The following is a 23,766-nucleotide window of genomic DNA, read 5'->3' as shown; positions in this document are numbered from 1 at the left end:
CGATTGGACCAGCCCCTTTAAGATTAATGTTTATCACTAGTGAATTAGTACATGGTCCCAAAGGGGACAGAGCTCCTGCAACTCCAGTTGCCTATAATAAGAGTGGTGGGTGTTCATCACCTCTTGGGAATTGTTTCCGAGAGAGAATTAGAAGAGGAAACAGCAACTGTGAAAACTCTATTTTAGGAAAAATCAGTGTAAACATGAATTAACTAGCATAATAAAGCTATGCATTTTTGGTGGTAATAGCAAATCTTTCTATCAAATGAAAATGCAATAGAAAATCAATGGCTGGAACATTCCTCCTCCTTTACTTTTGGCTGCCAGGCATAGAGTCCCTGAATTTACTCAATGCATATTTTTTTCTGTCTGCCAGCTACCATACCCCCTCAGGAAGAACATGACTTGGACCGGTATGCTCCAAAACCAGAAGAGAAATGGCAAATGGGTTACGACAACACTTAGCGATCACAGAGTATATTCCAGATGCTTTGAGAATTAATAAACTAACAAGCATGATCTGAAAAATAATTAATAACTCTCTTGCATTTGATTATCAACAACACGATAAAGGACAAGCCCCTACCTTGCTGTGGGTATATTCATTTCCTACACAAGAACTCCTGTAAAATTGCACATAGCTAGAACAACTGTAGATTGACCTCCTGAAAAACTCTCCTCCTCCTTATGAAACTGTTCTTCGCATTTAATAAGCTTTGAGCACATTAAATGTAAAGTATAATACTTTACAAGGTAATACATAGCTAGAAAAAGTCAACTGAAACATAAAACTTTCCAGTGTCAGTTTGAAACAATTGCAAGACATATAATGGGCTGCGAAGGAAAGATGTGATCACTGATTAGCTGCAAGAGATTTCACTGAGTCAGATTAGCCAGCAAATTGTTCTTTCCAACGGATATTTCTATAGTTAGATACATGGGAAAAACAAGGATAATTGTTTGTTGTTCCCATTTCAGTTCAAATGTACATGACACTGAAATGGTAACACTTAGTTTCTCCATTTCCATGGATGTAAAATTAGAAGCATATTTGTTTTGGGGCATTTTTACTCCTCAGGTAATATTCTTGTTTGTTTACAAAAAAGAACATTGTTAGAAATGGGTCATCATGACCATTGCAATTGTGTCTGATTCACAAGCTATTGTTAAATTAATCAAGTTTTTTGGTTTTTAGCCTGCCTAAAAATTTCCAAAAATTTTCCATTGAGTTTCTATGTTCCAACTGACAATATTTTCACACCATTTTATTTGTTCACAACTTTTTTTTAAATGCTCCTCTTCGCTTATGCAAGGCTGAGAGATTTTGATTTTCTCACTTTAAAACATAATTCACACATTTTTCCCATATAGATAAGTAACTCAGAAATGTCTGAACTTTGAAATTTGGCATGAATTCACATAAGGCCTGATGCTGAACTCACTCAGACTGCTTTTACACTGATATAATAATTCATTTGACTTAAATGGAGTTCCTGCTTTACAGTGGTGTGAGATCAAAATCACACTTACAATTCGTCTCCTACCTTAATCCTGTCTGTGTTTCACTTTAGAGTGAGAGGTTTTCATGATGATTTTGTTGAGGCACAATGGGGATTGTTAAACATGGAGTTTCATTCTGATTAAGAAGCATTAATTTTGTGGCCATTAGAAGTGGATTATTTAGTGAGTCTGTCTCCCCCTCCCCTTCTCATTTATTCCATTGAAACTCTTACCAAATTTAATATGGGATACCATGGCTGTCAGACCACATTAGATACCAGATGAGCCTATTATTACACATCTACCAGTGCTGTGCTATCTTTTAATATCAAAACGCTTATGAAATTCATGCTGATGTATTATTCTGAATAGTTTCACCGTCTAAATACACATTGCATGCATCCTCTAAATGAGTATTTCTGATAGTGCATGGAAATATCATGGCAATACTATCCTGAAGCCCTTTTACCATTTTTAGGTCATGCATGCTTGAGTGTGCACAGTCTCCTATTGCTGTGAATCAGCCCTTTTTAGAGGAGGAAGTCTGGCAGGGAACAGAGGATTGTGGGTTCTTGCTGCAGCCATGAAAACTTAGAATACTTCTGTGGAAACCAAAGAATATATCAGCATTAGTCTAGTCTGCAATAGCCTTATTCAAATCTGGGTCCAAAGCCAAATTTCATATAGTTTCATTGCTTTTTACTTGTAATGGAGAAAGTGCAGCTGTGACAGATTCTGGACTCTCTATTTTTTACTTTTGAGAACTGGCTGAAAGTTTGTTCCAGTATCAGAGACACTGCAGGGCTCTGAAGATGCAGTACTGGACAAACCCCATTCTGTTGTGTAAAGCAAGTCAGTGATTTCTTATTCTGGCCATACATTCTCCTCTACTACTTAGTTCTCTGCCATGATTTTTTTCCTCCCACAACATTACCAGTATTCTATGTATAAGTACCATTTATTTTGTTTAACAGACTATATATAGCTGAAATATTACCTTTTTACCATTGATTATTTCTCAAACAAGCTCAAGCTCTTTCCTCTGCCTGGGGTGTTTTTCACCATGCTCTTTATGAACTAAAAGATTCAAGAAACCCAGAGGTTTGTTCATTTATTATAGATGTTCATGTGGTGTGCATCTTAGTGATGGCCTTTCTGTACATGGCTTAGATTGAGACAAAAAACAATTCCTGGAAATACGGAGCTAATACCCTATGAAGGCTTCCCTTAGCACCAAGGGTGAAATCTTGGTCCTATTGAAGTCAATGGCAAAACTTTGACTTTAGTAACAGGGTTTCACCCAAATATTTTAAAAGGACAGAAGTGAGAAAGTAGATAGTTTTGTGGACATCTGGGTTTCAGAAAGGATGTAAAATTTGGTCATCCAAGATCTTCTTTGAGGAAACATCCTGCAGAATTTTGTAGAAAGTGATAACCTTTTTAACCATCTGAGGAATTTAATGGAAAATATATCACCCTGTTATAGAATTCTAAAGGATATTAAGACCTTCCACCCCCAATGAACTATAGAAAGGAGATAATCCCCTAATAAATTATACAGCGCCTCAGAGTAATTTCTATAAAATCGCCTTTGGTTTTTAGAGTAGTTTCCACAGAAACCTATTGGCTTCATGCCTATCAATTGCTGAGACTTTTCCCTATTGGAACAGTGTTCCTTACTCAAGGTAGTTCATCTTTTTTTCTCCTTACACTGGCATCTTGCTATGCTGGTTTCTTGGTTGATTCTCTCAAATTAATAGTTCTTGAAGCATGTCTGAATTTATTCCTTTTGGCTCCCACTCTATCATATCTCTGCCCCCCCACCCCAAACCTTGGGGAGTCTTTATAGAGATAAATCCTGTAGTGTTTCTTTTCAGCAGTAACATAGCAGGTTTCATAAGCAGATGACTAGACTATACTGTATGTTCAGTTAACTATCCACCACAATGAGTTTATTGGATTTTATGATCCAACTGAACCTGCATAAGGCTAGCATGCCAGTGCACACTTTACTGTATCTAAGAACCTTTCTTGAATAACCCATCAAGGCAAGGAAGAGATTAACTAAAATGGGAGACTAGGCTGCTTGGTGCACCAAATCTCTTAAAGGTATTGATTTAGCTATTATTGTGGCCTACAGGTAGTAGTTAGAGAAGTGTTGTTAGCATGGGTTGGACTGCAGAATAGTAGCGGTAACACTGTGCATCGAGGGTTAATGCATACCATTATTAACACATGGTCAAATTTACCTCTGCTTGTGCAAGGAGATGCCAGTGGCATATCTCTGAGCCACTGTGCCTCACGAGTGACTTGTTCCAGGGAAAGGGAAGGCAATGTTGCTGCCAGTGCCTTTTCTTGGGGGTTCTGCCAAAAGGAAGCAGCTATAATTCCCAGTGGAGCCCCACTGGGAGAGCTGCAATGCAGATGCAGCTCCTGGGCATTCTAGCCATCCCCCACTTTCTAGACAGCAGTGGTCAATTTTCAGACAGCATGGGTCTCCCTGGAATTTCTATTATCAGAGGGGTAGCCGTGTTACTCTGTATCTGTAAAAGCGGCAAAGAGTCCTTTGGCACCTTATAAACTAACAGACGTATTGGAGCATAAGCTTTCGTGGGTGAATACCCACTTCTGCCACTGTAACCCCTATGCCAGGGTCTGTGCTGGATTTGTGTTGGTACCCAGTAATATTACCTATACTTTAGTGTGTGGTCTCATTAGATTTTTGTCTGCTCTTTCCCCTTGATCTAATTTCCCAATTTCATAAGCTGATCTGCACTGGCTGTACCTGGAGCAGCTGTTCCAGACATGTACAGGCAAGGGAAGTGGTTGCATAGCAACCTGCACCACCTGGAGGCTCTCAAGATAGCTCCTCCCTTCTGTGTAGATTTTTCCTTAAAATTTTTCACAGCTTGGTGACAGAAGAATCAGATCCTCAGATGATAAAACCATAAATAAGCATTATGATAAAACCATAAATAAGCGTTTTCTATGCTTGTTTTTTTTTTTAGTGTGTGTGGGGAGAGGGAGGAGGGTGGGGGGAGCCCAGCAGTAAACTAGGGAATGGTGGAAGAGTTTGCTTTGTACATAAACAACATTGGCTGAATCTGCATGTTTTCCACTGCAGTATTATGTATGCTTCTTTTATAAACCCAAACAACCAGTCTCTCTGCAATGAAATATGGGTATCGAGGGCCAGATTTTTAAACATATTTAGGTACCTAACTCCCAGTGAAATCAATGGGAGTTCGATGCCTAAAGACCTTTTAAAAATCTGGCCCTATATCCCATTTGCCTTACTCACATGAGTAGTTTCATTGACTTCTGAGAGACTCCTTGCATTAGTAAGTGAGCTCGATTTAATCTTAAAGAGAACACCAATAACTTATGGAAAAACAACATATTACATTAATTAGTGATGAAATAAAAAGGATTTTAGAAAAAAATATTCTGAAGACCTACAGAACATACTAGAGAATGATATTGTTTCTGTAGCTTTTTTTAAATATCGGGTAACACTTTATATGAAGGCTCCATATATAAATGGTTAATAAGTGAATAATATAAGTTATAAGCACATTAGAGACATAAGTAGTTTGTGGTGTTGATAGCTATAAGCCATGGTTATAAGCAACTTAATAAGGTCTCTAACAAGTTAGCCATTTAATAAGACTTATATTAATAATTTTTAACCTTTATAAACTATTCATAAATGGAACCTTAATTTAAAGTGTGACCAAAGAGCCTATAGAATTTGATAGCAGGAATATAATTTTCTGTTCAATTCCTTGGGGTGTTTCCAAACATCCATGAAAAGGTCTATTTTCTTTTACATTCTACAAGGATTTTTATCTACCAAATTCCGTCACAGTAATACAAATACAGATCTCCTCCCTAGTGAAGGTCAATTATTTTAATACCTCTGTACCAAACTCTGTAGTTGTTGCAAAGGCAAAACTCCCTGTAGGTTGAATGAATGCTCTTTGGATCAGGCTCATTAAGAGCCAAGTATTATAATTTATTAGGACTGAGCCAGGGCTGCTGGATTTGGCCCAGTGGTGGTTAGAAGTACCTTTTAGCGGAATTTAGTTTATACCATTAATACCACTGAGTATCAGGTTTTTTTCCAATTAGAGAAGGTGAAAGTGGTCATCTAATACATATATCACCTGTTACTTCTGTGGTGTCACAAATCTTATATCTCGTACATAAGCAAGTATAGGGAAAGCAGACCACATCTGGAACATCCTGAGTCAATTGTAATTGCACAACTTGGTGTGAGGCAGTGCATCAGTGCAACAGCACCCCCTCTGGCCAAGTGTGGCACAGCTCTGGGCTCATATAGCCCAGCAGGACTGTCAGTCTGTGCCTGGTGCCCAGGAGTCTGAAAAGCTTTTCTTTACTTCCCAGTCCATCAGGGGTTTGATAGGGGAACCCAGGCCCACCCACTCCACTGGGTCCCAGCTCAGGGCCTTAGAGCTAGATAAGTAGAATCAGGGTTCTTCAACTCTGACAGTGCCCTGAGCTTCTTCCCACCTTCCCCTGGGTCTCTACAGGCTCTCCAGCCTGTCAGTCAGTCGTCTTTGGGAAGCTTTTTACTAGTGTGCTGGCTGGAGCTCCTTTCTCCAGCCTGCTCACTACTCTTCTAACCACATCACCCCACTGTTTCCCAGCCCTTTTATCTGGCCAGCTGTTGTGAGGCTTCCAGTCAGCAGTGGCTGGGAGTGCCTGTATTAACCCTTTAGTTGCTGGGCCAGTGTAGGGTATGTATACCCCAAGACACTTGGTTATTAGTGAAATTAACTTTTAGTGACTTATTATTCTGCTCTTGCAGCATGCATCACCAAAAAGTGATGATCTCTCTATTTGTGAGAGAGATAAATCTGCCATTCGAACAGTGCTTTCACTTTCTTTGTTCAAAGGACAAGCAGATGTAAGGTAACACTCTGCTAGCTAATGATTAAGATTTATAAAGGTTAGCAATGTATATTCCAAAGCGGTAGGTGCATTTTCTGTTTAGAGGCAGATAAATAATGACATCTGAAATAAAAAAAATTGTAATAATTGCTTCACTGAAATCAGCAGTCATCAGAACAAAATTAACATGCAGAGCATATGTCTGATTCCTGAAAGGATCTGAATGTGATGGTGTAAATAGTTCTTGCACTATACAAATAGAAGAACTTAAAACAATTGAGTAAGGAAATGTAAAATGAATCATTTGCAAAAAAGGGAGACATTAACTATTATGCTCAAATATTGCAATTTGCTCTATCATAATGAAAACATTTTTTTTAAAATGAAAATTCAACTAATTTAGCTTTGATACTCTATCCATGAGTAATAATTATGCATCATTTCTACAGAAATGTTCCTCTCATAAGCAATCTGAAGATGAGAAACTGTATTAATAATTTTTCACTTTTTGTAATGGTTCTAATCATCATTAAAGACCTTAATTATTATTCAGTTATTCAGTTTTAGAAAAGCCTGCCAGTTATGCCAAATTACATATGGATATACGGGCTTGGGTGGATGTCTCATTGCCCGGGACTTACAATGATAATAGAATATTTATTCATGCAATATGAGAATTTAAAGCAACTGAAGACCCATTGCTGTCATTGACTGAACCACTTTGTTATATTTAATAGTACGGGTAAAACGTTCTTTCTTCTCTTATCAATACAATTTCCATCTATGATATACTTGCATTTCCAGTGAAGATGTTCCTATGGACAATATTTGTCTATCATGAGCCTTATATAGTAGTGATATCCCATGCTGTGCCTGCAAACAGAGGCACTTATTTCTGAGACCCTCAAAATCCATGCTTTAAGTGGTATAAGAGAATTATGCCTTGATTCACAGTTTTCCCAATTATTTTGTTTAATGCCCAAGTGATCTGTGATAAGCTTCATCATACACACTAAATCAGTGGGCTTATCTCTTGAATGTCTGTGACCAGCTTCCAACCAGCACGATAGCTGAAATTCCTCTGACATTAATTTCCAGTTTCCCATTCACCAGCATATGTCATCTTGGAACACCAGGGAGATGATTTAAATGGCTATCAGCATCACTCCTGAGCACAATGATTTTCTCTTACATTTCCTGCCCAGTTAAGGATGTGCTTTCTTTATTAGCTTAATAAATAGACAGTTAAGGATCTTCGTTTTCTATGCTTGTTTCTATGCTTCATTTTCTATGGTCATATTTTACTATTTATTCATTCTATTTATAGTTTTTTTGCATTAATATTTGATGCATTTTGCACATAAATGGCAATGCTTAACATATTTCATATCACTGTTAATGTGTTCAATTTGCATATGTTATCCCAGGCTGTTAACCTAGTAGGGATGAAGTTTTAAAAAAATCTCATGGTATAAGAGTGACAGAATAAAGTGTGCTAAAATCATGTCTACGCTTCAGGGACTATTGTGGGATAACTTCTGTTCTTCTGTTCACCTAACTCTGTCTACACTGGGGGCTAGGTCAGCATATGGCACTCAGGAGTGTGTATTTTTAGCATCCTTGAGTGCTGTAACTATGTTGACCTAAATTTTAAGTGTAGGTCAGGCCTTAGTCAACAAAAGTAAAATCTTACCAAAAAACATTCAAAGAATAGAGGAGCCATCTTGAATGTATACAGTGTATTCTGTGACGACCTCTGCTATCAATGTACAAAGGGGCCCAAATTAAGCTGAAAAAATGAAGAAATTGAAAGATGAGACTGATCTTTTCAGTTCTAATAGGCAACTCAATATCATTGCAACGGAAACAAAATCCTCTATTGATACAATGAGTTTTTCATTACATAAGCATCAGGTAAGTAATTACAATTATTTATGTTACTTAAGACATATTAGGCTCTTGGCTTTGGTCCCCAAGATGGCTGCCACACACCAGTGTAAAGGGAGTACAAGCTAGTACTTTGCTACAGAGATGGATCAGGTGTGTTTAATTGATCCTGGGGACTTGTGAAGTAAGTGAAGGTGGCTTTTTGCTGGTATGCACAACTTTGAGCAGCACAGAGCAAAAATGGGTGAGCCCCCCTGCCAAGGAGGCATGGCTAGAAAGAGCATAATCTATAGTTATACACATCCGAATAAATGCAAAATGACTGGAACTGAGCAACCAATCTAGACAAGTAGCACTCCCCTGCTTTTGGATATAGCCCTAGTGTTACACTAGGCATTTGTTATCCAACTGGGAAAGGTGCACCTGGGTGACATAGTGGAATCTATATATTCTACAAATGCCAGAGGTTCACCTGACACAAGACAATGCTAGTGCAATCATTAGAATATTGTACTATTTACTCCCCCTACAGAATTCTATCAGATGGATTAAACTTTACAGAGGTGAATCACTCCTCTTAAATATTGTAGGATTTTAAAATGAAGCCCCCCTTCACTATTGAAATGGTTTGCAAACATTTTTGCATTGTGGTCCTTGTTTAAGGTATTGGGCCGGATTCTGATCTCTCACTGGTTTTAGACTGTTGTAACCTCATTGACTTCATTGGAGATATTCCTGAATTACACCACTTTGGTGATCTCAAAGTTGTTCCCAGAGATTCTACGTCCTCCCCTCCCCGCAATGATTCTACACTTTCCTTCTGGCAACTCTAGTTTTAAAGAGAAATATTAGGACAGCAAGGTGTGTGATTGGAGTAGGCATATTAATTTTTTGCAATTTATAATACATGAAGACAGTGCTTATATGCTACCCTGTGGGTCCTTGATAATGTTTAAAGCAACTAAGTCCAAACAAGCAGCAACCCCTAGAAAATCTCCAGGACGATACTCCCAACACAAGGTGTGAACGATAGGCAGGACTTTCATCACCAAACCAACATCCCATCATGTGAACAGTCATCCTTCTCTCCATTAAGCCCCAATCAGATCAGCCAGCCAGGCAAAAAAAGATAGCATACCTCATAGGGCAACAATTCCAAATGGGTTTGTAGCAAAGGCAGAAGCTTATTCTACAGATGAGAGCCCCATGTAGAGAATGCTCTCCTGCCAAATCCCAGTTCATTGAGTGGGATCCAACTCAGGTGCTTCGTTGGTCATAGATGTGGCAGTATTGCACAAGGAGACAGGTAGTCTTTCATGTACACAGGTCCTAAGCCATTTAGAGCTTTATTGGTCAAAATCTGTAAACTCCACTTGGAAGCACAAAGCCAGCCATGCGCAGCTCCCAGAGCACTGATGCCATATGCTTGCAGAAGCTGGACCGCTGGCGGGCTTTAAAGTATAGCCTTAAACCTCTAATTAATGAACAAATAAAATTTGAAATTGTTTCTCAAGAAAGAATAAATAAATATTTATAAATTTAAATAAAATATATTTTATTTTATTTAAATATAAATAAAAATAAGTGTGAATGTAATGTTAATGCCCTCTGGTTTCCTAACAGGCTTTCCTGCTTCTCCTTTACTGTGTACTTAGCCTGCTTGATTGCTGCATGACTCTATTTGTAGATGGTTTAAGTTGGATACATAGTCTGTCTACACACATGGAGTCTCAACTCAGACTTGCATGCTGTCCTGGTAAGAAAATGTATTAGAAAATGAGTACATGTTCCTGGGGTTTTCTCAAGTTTCAGTTGTTGTCAGAGGCATAGGCAGCATGGAAAAGAGGTTAGGATTGGCTGGGCTATATTGCAGTGAGGCTGTCACAAGTGGATGGACATGACTGGGAGTCCCTGGGGAAATAGTTGTAATATGATGTGCAGGGAGTTACCTGCATGACTCTATTAGTGAATGCTTGGTTAAGATGCACCTTGCTGGAAATTAAAGCTCTATGGTATCATTTAGCCACCCTTAGAAGAAAAAGACCCAAAACTATAAACCTTTTGGAATTAAAAGTGATTAATTCAGAGACCACTTGGGAAAAAATTTGAATCTCTGCATATTTCATATACGCTATGTGTAGAGATGAGTCTGAATTAAAATCCCATATCTGAAGGTATCTGGCTTTTGATGAAGTGTGGATCTGAACCGAGTTATATAAGGCATTACTGGCCTTTATGTCTGCAGTAGAATGAACCAAAGTCTGCTCAGCACTGGGGAAGTTCAGGTCTCTAACATCCCCCCTAGCTTACTGTCTGTGAATTTGGAACAACCAGATAAACATGCTGCTCCCAAGAGAATGTACGCTGGCTTTTATGCTGAGCCCAGTGCATTTATCTTCCTCGGTTTGGTGGGAAGCACTGGCAGCCACTCTATTTTTGTTATTCACCCAACTCCAACCTACAGTTTGTCTCAAGGAGGAAAAGACTTTTTGTGATCGACACAGATTCAGCAGAGTTGGATTTTCAGGTTTTCACCCATGTTCTTGTTGTAGGCCACTTCCCCCACCTCATCTCTGCCTCCTTACTGAAGTCATGTCTACCAGGGAGAACTAAGGCAATTTGGCCTTTCCTGAGGCTCCCATGTAGAGGTAAATAACCTTACCAGGTCACCAGTCCCTTGAACTGCACTTCACCACTTGTTGGCACTGTCCAATGTTCATCCTATACAATGTTGTCAGTTCTCGGCAGAAATCACCTGGCCTCTTTGAGAGACCAAACCATTAGCACTTTTAGGCACTTGCAAAATCTGAGCAGGAAAGAACACAACTATTTTTTCATGATTCAGAAATTATTTTCATACCTGCTGAGTGTCTTGGAAATATGCAGTTGGAAATAATCACTAAAGATGTTAAAGGTAAAATGAGCCCCACTTCAGTTGTTCTAATTCTTAATCCTCAGGAAATGTACAAAAGAGACATTGGGTGACATCCTGGTCCCAGTGGAGTCAATGGCAAAATTCCCATTGACTTTGGGGATCCAGGATTTTATCCTTTTTCTCTACTAACTCTAATAATTGAAAATCAGGAAGATGCGGTAGCAGATATTGGTTAGTATTTTAGTTTTAAAGTATTACAGATAAGCATACTAGATTGAGCATGCCCACTTATTTTGAGTTGTATATGTGCCTGATACTTGTGGTCTGATACACTACAATGAGCCTAAACAGAACAGTAGAGGTCTGAAAACATTGTTGCTAACGTTTGCAAGCTGTAACACTTACAAATATTAAAATGAGCAAAACCATATATTTTTATGCTTTCTATTCCAGGCCCCTAGAAGTGAATCCATTAAATAATTGCTGAAGTGAGTTGCTGAGCACAGTAATTAATTGCTAGTGTATTCATTTACTGTGGGAGGAGCAGAGGAAGGAAAATATTTCACTGAATTTAGAATTGTATTTATTTATGTATGCGTTGTGGTGTTACAGCAGAATTATCTGACACACTGGAAACAGGCTTTCTCTCTCCCTCTCCTAGAAACTTGGACTGTGTGATGTTACTATGTGACCTGAGGCATAATGCACAGAACCTTCACTCTTGGGAATGCATTCCGAGTTAAAGCTGGCATTCACATTTGAGATGCTAATGATCAAAATCCTGCCATAGAAATAGGAAACATAACTTGGTATCATTCATGTTTAGTCAGGGGGTCCATCATTGTCAATTCAGATCTCAGAGGCAGTTTGGAGGTGGACTGGAGTCCCTAGATCAGGGGCCAGTAGAGAATGGGTCTATCTCTTCATCTGTCTCCTGGAGGAGATGTGGGAGCAGGCCAGCCTGTCTTGTTTTCCAGTTTCCAGTGCAGCATTGGCACCAGTCCACAGGCAGCCGCTCATCCAGCATTCCTGGCTCGAGGATCATTTCATCAGCTATAGTGTGTCAGCCAAGAGGAATCAAGAGGGAAAAGGAAAGTGGAGTTATGAAGTGAAAACCAAGAAAATAAAAATTCCAGGCAGCTGTTGCAAAGTGAAGGCTGGTGGTGGCGATACACTAGTTTATTCACTGAGTCTGCTGCATAGTTGCTAACAAAGTCTTACTGATGCAATTTTGATATTTTTTTTTCTGAACAACGTAGTACTACAGGTCTTTTATTGTTTGCATAGTTTGTGATATCTGATGTGTTTCAAGTTGATCTAGCTGTGTGTATAACTGTTTATTCTTTCAGCAGTTTCAAAAAGATAGATCAGGGCTGGATGGAGTCTTTAGGTGCAGCCCTAAGCAAGGGGTGGTAGGTAAACGGCATCAACCCAGGAGTATGCCCAGAAGACATCGTGCCTCAGAGGAATGATATCCTCCCTGCTTCTCATGGTCTCTGACATTCACCAGTAGGAAATTACAACATGGTCCAGGGGACTCAGCTGTGGCAGCTGGCATGTTGAAGGGGTGGAGCCCAGGCTCCTCCCTTCATTCTACACCCACATTCTTCGGCTGGGGAGGAGGAAATAGTATGTCTGACCCTCAGGACCAGGTAGACCATGCAGCAGTCTGAGCAGGAGGTTCCTACTTTCCTGTGCGGGTGTGTAGTCCGTCCAAATCACAACCTAACCCTAAATAAACAAGAGCCTGATTCTGTCCCCCTTGTAAAATAAGCATACCTTGCTCTATGGGTAGCTGCATTGATTCCAGTGGGACCAGTTGCAGAATAACAATTACCCTGTGTGGGCAAAGGGTGGCAGAATCAGACACTAAATGATTATTTCTAAAGGCTTAAAAATAATCCAGCAGGTTCCTCTGTTTGTCAAACCAACAGCCTAAACAAAGTTGGTTAGATTCTTTTTCCTCCCCATCTGAGGGAGGAAACAAATAAAAGCAATCACAAAATTATATTACTCTATATTAACATGACTGCTTCTAATTTGTGAGAATAAATGAACCTCATTCAGTGCTTTATTATTCTCAGAAATTCTAAAATCAATGCAAGATATGCCATAAACATCACTCTTGGCAGACAGTCATTGAGGTAAACATATAACTCAAAGATAGCTTGAACAGAATTCTCACCAATTTACCAAATAATAATCCAGTCAGAGTCTGTGATAAGAACATTAAAAAGAAGAGACACTAACAGAGGTAGGAATAGATGGCATCCATGATAATGTTGAAATAATAATATCATAATTTAAATTAATTAGTGATGGCTTTCATTCTGAAGAATCCCACAATGTTTTACAAACTATACATAAGGATCCTTTTATCCATTAACTGAAATGCAGCCCCTCTGATGTGAAATAAACAGTTTGAGACAGGAAGTGAAAGAGAATTATAATCCCTTGACTCTGCAATAGGAATTTAGGTAGATGGAATCTGTCTGTCTTTGCCTGTGGCCCATCCTACGGCACCATTATAGATTATTATTGTCTGAAACCTCCATTAGTGATGTCACCTTCTTTACCAGGGTTGTTTGTGCTTGTTTGTTAATAGCTAGAAATTATCAGGGTCTTGGTTTTAAATCCCATGCAGAAGATGGCACTCCCAGAAAGAGCACTTCCTAAGATCATGTATGGACATTAGTTCACTACTTCCTTCTAGAATCTGGGAAGAATACTAACTCCTGAATCTCTACACTATTCTCTGCGGGACATAGGTGCTCCCTCAAACTACTTTTCCAGCCCAATCTTGTTTGAGGCCAAATTCTGCTCTTGGGTAAACTGGTGCAATCCTATTCGCTTTCGTGGGGTTTTCCCAGGGTAAGTGAAAATGGAATTTGCTCCATAACTTTTGAAATCTGATGGGATCATAAGACAAAGAGTAGTGGTTAATGGTCATAATGGAATTGTCCCAGAGAATGATAGGGAAATGTATATAAAGAAATGGAAAATATTTGAAGCAGTTCCAATCTCGTGCCTTCTCTATAGCACTTTCAATGGGAAAAAGATATTGTGTGTTCATTTCAATATTTGAATGAGTAGACTTAGTTGTATTAGTGCTCTTTGTATTAACCTGCTGAGAACATTCATGCAATCAGCATTTCTTAGCACTATTCCAAGCAAATAACAGAAAAACAATATCATGTTATGTCTGTGGCCAGTCACCACTAAGGGCATAGCTCACAGGATGAAGTTCAAATAGAAAGTTAGACAGTCATGAAAAAAATATTGGTGAATAATGAGTGAACTTGAGACAATTGGGATCAGATATCCATAAAACCAAAAATGAGGCAAAATAAAATAAATAAATGAATCTTTAGTATTTGTTCACTCGGCTCTACAGGAATGATACACAATGTTTTCCATACCAGGACCTCCTTTTCTATAGTGGGAACCAGGACTCTTCTCTTGTCTAGCCAGGACCCCCCTCCTATTTATTAATATGGTAAGATCAAGTCGTAAATCCTCTGACACCTATTCAAGACTCTCCTGGGGGTCATGCCCATCCATCTGAGAACAGTGCTCTGCAGTGTTCGTTGGTCTCCTTCTGTTCTCACTGCAAATGAGGCATCTCTCTATGAAAATAATAAGCCTTTTCTGCAATTAACTGGTGAAGCTCCATTGACTTAAAGGAACTGTGCTAACTTACACCAGCTGAGGATCTGGCTGTAGATTTTTTGGAAAAGGGATAAGATGTAGATATATTTCATTCAGAGGATTTTATTGAATGTCATTCTTAATAGTTCTAAAGTACCCTTTTCATAAATCTGGCTTGTCAGCATGGAAATCATTCTGAGTGGAACTGACTGTGTGTGTGTGTAAAGTAATGATAGCTAGTTCTGGGAGGTACAGCAAAACCCACATCTGGCTTTTGCTATTTACTGTTGTCAGGGCTAGAGCTTGAAATGCATTCATTTTGCATTTTATTACAGATTATAGAATATCAGGGTTGGAAGGGACCTCAGGTCATCTAGTCCAACCTCCTGCTCAAAGCAGGACCAATCCCCAATTTTTGCCCCAGATCCCTAAATGGCCCCCTCAAGGATGGAACTCACAACCCTGGGTTTAGCAGGCCAATGCTCAAACCATTGAGCTATCCCTATAATTAAACACAGAAAGGAGCAAGGATCTCTCACTACAGCATGCAGAACACGCTGTTGCCGTTTCTACTGAGATGCACTCGGAAAGCCAAAGGAATGAACATTGCCGGGTACTCAGCTATATTTGTTAAAACATGCTGGGTGACATCCTGGCTCCACTGGAGTCAATGGCAAACTCTCATTGACTTCAGTCAGGCCAGGATTTCACCCACTATTTTTTTCGATCAAGCCGCAGGCATTATTTTGGGGGAGAAGTATTTGTTCCTTGCAAATATTAGCACATGGCATAGACTGAGGATGCTCAGCACATGTATGTTGAGGCATAAAAACAGAAATCTGCTTTTTGGTTAGCATTGTTAACACGCTGATGAGTGTGTTACTGGTCTGCCTGGATGCCTGATCTGCAGAAGATGAGTCTGTTTCATGCCTGTCTAAAGGGGCTTGGTTCTTTCGCTCTAGCTGTAGCAATCTGTGCTTTTCCCTGGTTCAATCTCTGGTGTGTTAGCGAAGATGATGACCATTACATGTACTTACTTCATGTCAGTGGGGCTGACATATTCATAATATGGATACACACCCCATGCAAGATTGGGCTCTTTGACATGAAATATCCCTCATTATCAAGCAGATTTTTATACTCATATGTCTAGACTGTTTCAGGCTTTTAAATGACTAATTTGGATGTAATAATATTTAAAGCCAGAGTGCTGTATTGCTAAGGATTTTTGCTATTGTTAAGCTAGAGTCTTTTGCTTCTAGTTCAACAGTTCAAATCTCTCCAGAGTCACAAATGACTGGAAGTTGTTACCAGCTGGCAACAATGGTCTATATGTAATGAATATGGTGATCTTGGTCTAGTTTCTGGTGGACAGATGTCCACGTCATAAAAATGCATTGCAATTATTATCGTGTATTATTTGTTTTACCGTAGCACTTGGGAGCCCTAGTCATGGACCAGGACCCCATTGTGCTAGGCACTGAACAAACACAGGGCACCAAGATGTCATAATTAGCACCCTTACTGGTATTCTCTATAGAAAAGCCAAGGACTGAATAGACCCAGAGACTCAGAGCCACTTGCCCTTTCAAGCTGGCTCCTCTAGCTTGGGTTGAGGCACAGTGAAGAGGCAGTGTGTGGTAGCGTGCATTGCCATTGTCTATGCTGTATCTGCTCTGTAAATAGAGGACTCCAATGTCCAGGCTTGTCAGTCCAGTACTATTAACATGAAAAGATAAACACAATAAAAAATTCAAAAGCAGTTTAACCCAACTTATAAGAAGCAGGTCATTCGGTAGCCTGTTCTGATTGTTGTATTGGTGATATTTTGTCCACAGGCTTATCTTAGCCATGCAGACTTACAGTTTGTAGGGCGGAGGTTTGCAGGCCTATATACATGAAGACACAAGTTCCTGGCTGTTTTAAAACCTCAGGACTGGCCAAATGAAGAAAAAGGACTGAACATTAAATATAAACTGCCCCTAACTTTTCCACCTCCCCTAAATCTCCTCTAGGGGAATAATTCTTACTCCTCTAGAGTGATATTTTCTCTTACCCTCTGTGGTGAGACCACAGTGAGCTGGCTGACCACATTAACTGCTGCAGATCATTCTGTTTGCTGGTGATTAAGAACATCCAAGGTATCTTTTTTTCGTGCTTACCACACAACTGAAAAAGCACAAGGTTGAGGTATTTTCTGAGCGCTGCATTATGCCTTGCCCGGCATAGTGCAGAAGGTGTGGGAGATGGGGAAAGGAGCTGTTGGACACAATCTGATCCTCATGCCCCTCAACAGCTCAGAAAACCTAGGACTGGCAAACACCTAGGTTTGGAGGGGGGCAAGGCCGTAAACCATTTCCCCACTCTGTGCCAGTCAGCTGAACAGCTGCCTCCGTGGTATAATTTTGTCTCCCTCTGCAAAGTGCATTGATAGCAGGAAAAATGTTCTATAAAAGTGCAATATTTATTATTTCTCTAAAGTGAATTGGCTGCATTTAACTTAAAACAACAAGACTAGAGAACGGGGGAAAAATACCCAAAGATAAAATAAACCAGAAAAATATGTAGTCCAGAATAAACACAAACATTCCCTGATGTGGTACGGTCACTCCTTGTGCCTTGCTTCTCCACAGGTGGCTCATGCACATCCAGTAACTTTGTTTATATTTTGTGTATTAGCAGATGGTTCTTTGATATAGAAGAAAAAGTGTTCCCACATCAGATTTAGTCGTTGCCGTCTTTTTCTGAGCTACTAAACAAACCAAAGGAGGAAATGCGTAGCCACAATCACTATAAGCAAAGGGCTGGGGTAAACAAAGAAAAAGTCTTTGAGTTAACTTATGGTCTGATTTACAGTAAGTGGAGGGGAGCAGTATATTTAAATGTAAGGGATCCATAGACTTTAACTGGATAGGATGTAGTTTCGTTATGAATATTTCTGAACTAATGTTGAAGAGACTAGGGTTCAACACACGCCTCTGTCAAAGACTTCCTGTATGAGCTTGGGCAAGTCACTCAGTCTCTCTGTATGTCAGTGCCTGCTCTCTGAAATGCTGAGAATAGTATTTCCTTCCTCCACCCATTGTCTGTCTTGTTTATTAAGACTGTAAGCTCTTTAGGGGGGTGACGATCTCTTGTTATGTGTTTGTACAGTGCCTAGCTGTTCAAATGGACCCTGACTTTGATTAGAGCCCCTTGGGGATAATGTAATACAAATAAACTTGATCTGAGTGAATAATTTGCAACAAATAATTTATTGGAATAAATTAACCTCTTGTATTCTGTTCGGCAAATGCTCCATCTGTGAGCACACTTGATTTCCTTCTATTTGTCATTTGAAAGTATTGATGAAGTTTTGGAGATTGATTGTTTTTTAAATCTGTGTTGATCTCGAACAGTTCTCTGCAAATATTTGAGATTCAAATATTCTATTTGAGTTGTTTTAGTTGTGGTAGATCAGATAAATCACATTCTTTTGGGAGTGTTTGTTGATTGGATTAATGCGCAAACACTTCTGGCATCAATACTTGTGCGGAAAAATCTAAAATTCAGTTTCTGTGAATTCTTGCACATGCGACTATGAAACTCACTTTGTGTGAATCTTCATGCCGGCAAAACTTGATCTTGTGAATGCTCTTTGAAAGGGAGGGGTTAAGCAAATGAATACATATAAAACTAAAGAAGCAAATGTTTGTGGAAAATTTTTGAAACATTTCCCCCAGCTCTATTTGCAGCTTCTTTTTTTCTGTGCAGTAAGCAGAGCTCCACTGACATGGTTGTAGGCTGTGCAGAACCCAAGAACAAGTCAAATGGCTGAGCCAGCTAGATTTGTTCTAGAAAGTCACAATGGAGAATACGTGATAGTCTGTTATAATTGCTCATTTTAAAAAAAAGGCTCAAATTGCAACATATTTAGTTAACTGTCTCTACTTCCATTTGATACAATTAATGTTTTTGTGATTTTCAAAGGAATTGGTTTCGCACATTTCTTTTAGAAAGGGAGAAATGAGAGGAGAGAGAAATGCTACTCACAGAACAGCTTGTCACAGGCTGACCTACTTTTTTGACCAATCTCTCTGAAGCCTGAGCTGCTCTTGTGTTGACAGTGTGTGTCTGAGCTAAAGCAAAATTCACAGAATCAGTGGCCTTAGAGATTGACTTCAGAGTAGACAAAGGGCCTGATGGCTTTTGTGGGTGTGCAAAGACTGCAGGATTGGGAAAAAATCAAATGGATGCAATACAAGTATGAAGCATCTGTAAATGAGCCAACAGCCCAATTCTGACCCCACTTTTACAGAAGTGTGATGCTTTTACATCTGGGGAGAGCAGAATCGGGCACCTTGTGTTTTCATTATGGCCATGGAGTTGTGTGACTGTGTATCAGCTGGAGTATTGCTTCCAGCATTAGTAGAACAAATTGACCTTTCTAGCTGTTTACATGAGTAGACTTTCCCTTAAGAAGTTAATTTTAAAATCTTGCATCAAGGCAAAACAGTTTGGAGTTAGGCCTCTTTTTTTGAGTCTTCAAGTGAGTACAGTGCCCGTCACACAGGATTAGATCAACTGGAGGAAGGGATAGCTCAGTGGTTTGAGCGTTGGCCTGCTAAACTCAGGGTTGTGAGTTCAATCCTTGAGGGGGCCATTTAGGGATCTGGGGCAAAAATTGGGGATTGGTCCTGCTTTGAGCAGGGGGTTGGACTAGATGACCTCCTGAGGTCCCTTCCAATCCTGATATTCTATGATTCTACTGCATAATGGCTGTGTCTGCAAAACCAATATAAGACTGCTGCACTTTTTCCTGGTCATAGACGTTTTAGTAGAAGAGCTTGTTCTATTAGGAACCAGATGTAATGCTGACTTCCCAAATCCTGTAATTACAGTGTATGGCTCATTGAAAGCTTCATAGTGAAACCTGAGGCCATGTCAACCTTGGAGAAGAATGGAACCAATTTGGCAATACCTTGGACCCACATCTCTGCACTCCAAACAAGACCAAGGATCCCTCCCACGTATATTCGTGTTTTCCTTCCACGAAGAGTCTAGCAGTGAAATTTTGTGGCAGAAATGTTTGTGGAAATATAGATTTTTAAAACAACACTGAAGAATATTTGCAGAAAACAAATTTTGATTTTGCAAATGTTGAGTGTTTTAAGACTTACTTTCATCTAGTAAGAGAAATGAATAGACCATGTTATCAATGTGTCCGGTCCATACTCAACTTTAATTTTGAATATTGACTGCTTGCAACCAACTGCTCACCAGTGATCTACAGCGCAAGAAGCATTTGCAAATTCTCTCTCAAAAATGAATACATTCAAGAAAACCATGATTTTTTTCATTGATCCTACAATGGGACCACATCTACTTCTACCCACCCGTGTGGGTGAAAGCTGCTCCCTTTTATTCTTATTTACATTACAGTCACCTCTATGCACTGTGATGCACACCCCCTTGTGCTAGGCACTGTACAAACACAGTGAGAGAAAGACCCTACCCATGACAGTCTTAATAGATGAGACAGACAAGGATGGGAGAGGAAAGAGAAGCACAGAGGTGAAGCAACTTGCCTAAGAATTTCAGACTGCAGTTCAGTTTAGCAGTCCAATTTGCCTGCTCAGCAAGGGGAGATGCAGACTTTCTGTGTCCCACTATACCATGGAAGTAGGGGCAGAGAGAGTCTGGCTCTTAATGTGCAGATCCCTCTGAGAGTGACGTCATCTTCACCTGACATGGAATTTCAAGCCCAGGTGAGTAACTTGTCATGAATATAATGCCCCATCGACCCTTAAAATAAATAGAATTCTCTGATATGAAGATCCAAGATTATCTGTTTTCATTTCCCTAACTGATCCAGGGAGACGAGAGATCTTCTGGCTATCCCAGAAGGAGAACAGAAGACACTGGATGTGGTTTAACTAGGCTGCAACTTTATTCCTAAATGTCAGGGAGTGCCCAGTAGATAAAAGCGTACAGTGTGGATAATTCCATAATCATTTACATATACCTGCAGTGGGAGGCTGCTGTCAGCCCTCCAGCCAACCCATTGCTGGGAACTTACTACCTCCCACCTCTAGAATGGGGGGCTATAAATGACTGACCGTACCAATCAAAGGAGCTCCGAAAACCCCCTCTTTTGGCTCCTTTAAAGAATACCTCCCTTAAATCCCTTACCAACGCATTTTATCAGATCACTGTGTCCCTTCCTTGTGGATCCTCCCCATGCTTATATAACAAGTTGCAACATCATAGCCTAGCCCCTGCTTCATGTCTGCCCAACTAAGCCCCTGGCCTGCTGTGGGAAAGATTAAAAACCCTCCACCTCGCTTTGGCCAATCCAGTGGTCAGGGAAAACATTCTTTCCCAGCCCATGAGAAGGTAGCAACTAGCATAAGTTCACAGCAGATCATGAAAAAACCTGGGATTTAACTACTTCAGTAGGGTGCGAGTGGGTCCTGCACCACCTGGTCAAGGAAAAAAGAGCTTTTCCAGCACCTAAATAGTTTCCCCTCTCTTCTGGTCACCTGTGGGGGGATGGGTTAGCATCCCCATGCTGACAAAGTCTGAAGCTGCCACAATGAGTCATTCTCTGGTTATCTAGCCCTTCAAGGGGCCACACACCTTTTCCTACACACCAGACAACAGCCCCCACAATTTAATGTGTGGTGAGATTATTCTCTTGTAGCACCTTATTGATGCAATTTGACCTTGTTGAGGAATGAAGCTCTTCTCTGATGGAAGAGAGGGGTGTGTAGGCGTGTGTACGTGTGAAGTGCTCTTACTTTGCCTGTATTCAAATTCTAATTCCATATTGTGGTAACAGATCACACTGACAACCAAAAATAGCAGGGCCTGAAAATATACTCACAAGAATGATTGTCATACGAATAAGATTAGTTCCTGTTTAACCCATTCTCTTATCGAATGATTGTCATACGAATAAGAATAGCTCCTGTTTAACCCATTCTCTTATCAGCTCAGCTCACTGTAATCTTCTGATCTTCCCCTGGTACTATCCTGTAGCCCTTGGCCAAGAGTCCATTCATGAAAAGTAACAGTCTAATAGTAATAAAATAACTCTCATGCCGACAGTATGCAACTAGTGTCGATTAACTAAAGTACATTTACCTTGTGTAGGAAAGCAAATGTATTGCTTCAATAATAGTAATGTACAAGCTCTCTTTAATGTGGCATGACTTTGACTTTTGGTTACTCTGTTTTTCTGGCTGAATTCCAGGTCCAAACTTCTGTGCTGATTTACTCCCTCTGCAGCTCCATTGGTTTCATTGGGGTTGCACAGAATGTAAATCTGACCCAAATTCCCCCTGCAGATTCAACTGGATAAAATCATCTGTGCTTCCAATACAAAATTATTAAACACATTGCCACATTCCGCTCCAGAAGTGGCTGCAATGTAGGGAGGGATGAAATTATTGGTATAGTTGTTAGTATTATTTATTATTTGTATTGTTGTGAGCCCTAGTCATGAACAAGGATCCCATTATGCTAGAAACACAGAAAAAAGATGGTCCCTATCCCCCAAAGAATTTACAATCTACAATAAGACAAGAGACAAGATGTATACAGACAGTACAAGGAAATCATCAGACAGTATTGTTCAGCATGACTGGCAGTGATGTCAGCACATCAGCAGTCTAATTGTTATCAATTTCTTTGTAGGCATCATGGCAGAGGAGCATTTGAAGGAGGATAATGAGGGAGCTTTGCAGATGTTTATGGAGGGCTCTTCCCAAGCATGTGGGGCAACATGGTAGAAAGCACAGAGTTGCTTGTCTGAAAATGTAACAAATGGCTGATGGAAGCAATCATGGGATGATCGGAGGTGGGAGCTGGCATCTCAATAGTGAATGAGAGATGATAGGGTGGGGATTGACCGTGAAAGGCCTGGAAAGTGAAGACGGGTAGTTTGTTTGATCGGAGAGAGAGAAGGCAGAGCCAGTGCAGGGATGCAAAGAGAGAGGTGACATGGTCAAAGCAATGGGCTAGGTTTATGATCTTATTCTGAATGAATATGGGCTGTGCAGGATTGCGTTTGACAATGCCAGAGAAAAGGATGTTGCAGTAATCAAGATACAAGATAATGAGAGCTTGGTTGATAGGTTGCACACCACTGGTTTAAGCTATTGCCCTTCAGGGTAATCAGCTGGCAGGCTGCGAGACAGTTTGTTTACATTTGCACGGCTACCCACAGCTCCCAGTGGCCGTGGTTCGCCGTTCCTAGCCAATGGGAGCTGCAGGAAGCAGCGCGAGCTGCAGGGACATGCTGTCCACTGCTTCCCACAGCTCCCATTGACTGGGAATGGCGAACCGCGGCCACTGGGAGCTGCGGGTGGCCATGCAAATGTAAACAAACTGTCTGGTGGCCCTCCAGCAGATTACCCTGACGGGCCATAGGTTGCCCACCACTGGCTTAAACTATGTGGATGGATGGAAAGGCCATATCTTAAAGATATTATGCAGAAAAAAATCTACATGGTTTAGCTATAGCATGGATGTGAGGATAGAGACAGTTCTGAGTCAAAGATGACATGCAGCTTTTGAGTTTGAGTATCAGGAGAGAACATAGTCAAAAAGCAAAGGGGATTACAAAATTTTAAGAAGAGAAGCATGGCTGATAGTATCAAAGGAGGCTGACAGGTCAAGCAAGATGAAGATGGAGTACTTGTTCTGAGACTTGGGTAGAGAGGTTCTAGGATGGAACTGGAGGAGAACTACTCCAGACAGCGATTGCAAATAGTGCCTTCAATGAGCTTAAAGATGACAGGAAGATGGAATGGGAGTAGGAGAGGCAAGTGGGGTCAAGGATGGATTTTCTAAGATGGGAGAGACTGCAACGTGCTTCTATTGTGAGGGGGAAAGAGCCAGAAGGGATTGAGACTTTAAAAAAGAAGAATACAGGATGGGGATGAGTGAGTATGAATGAC

General features: G+C 40.2%; 1 long non-coding RNA gene across 2 annotated transcripts in view; it reads left to right on the top strand.

Moving 5' to 3' along the window:
* LOC119563680 overlaps positions 1-23,766 on the top strand; it is a 193,071-nt gene that overhangs the window by 106,739 nt on the left and 62,566 nt on the right. The window contains exon 7 of one of the 2 annotated variants that reach the window (XR_006285096.1): positions 377-20,571. This is a non-coding gene — a long non-coding RNA (uncharacterized LOC119563680). Of the gene's footprint in view, positions 1-376; positions 23,106-23,766 lie in introns of those variants that run through there. The other variant, XR_006285095.1, reaches the window with a different exon arrangement.

The sequence above is a fragment of the Chelonia mydas genome, chromosome 12 (assembly GCF_015237465.2).
Source record: "Chelonia mydas isolate rCheMyd1 chromosome 12, rCheMyd1.pri.v2, whole genome shotgun sequence".
NCBI classification, from domain to species: domain Eukaryota; kingdom Metazoa; phylum Chordata; order Testudines; family Cheloniidae; genus Chelonia; species Chelonia mydas.
The sequence above is the reverse complement of the archived record's forward strand: the minus strand, read 5'-3'. Positions and strand labels throughout refer to the sequence as shown.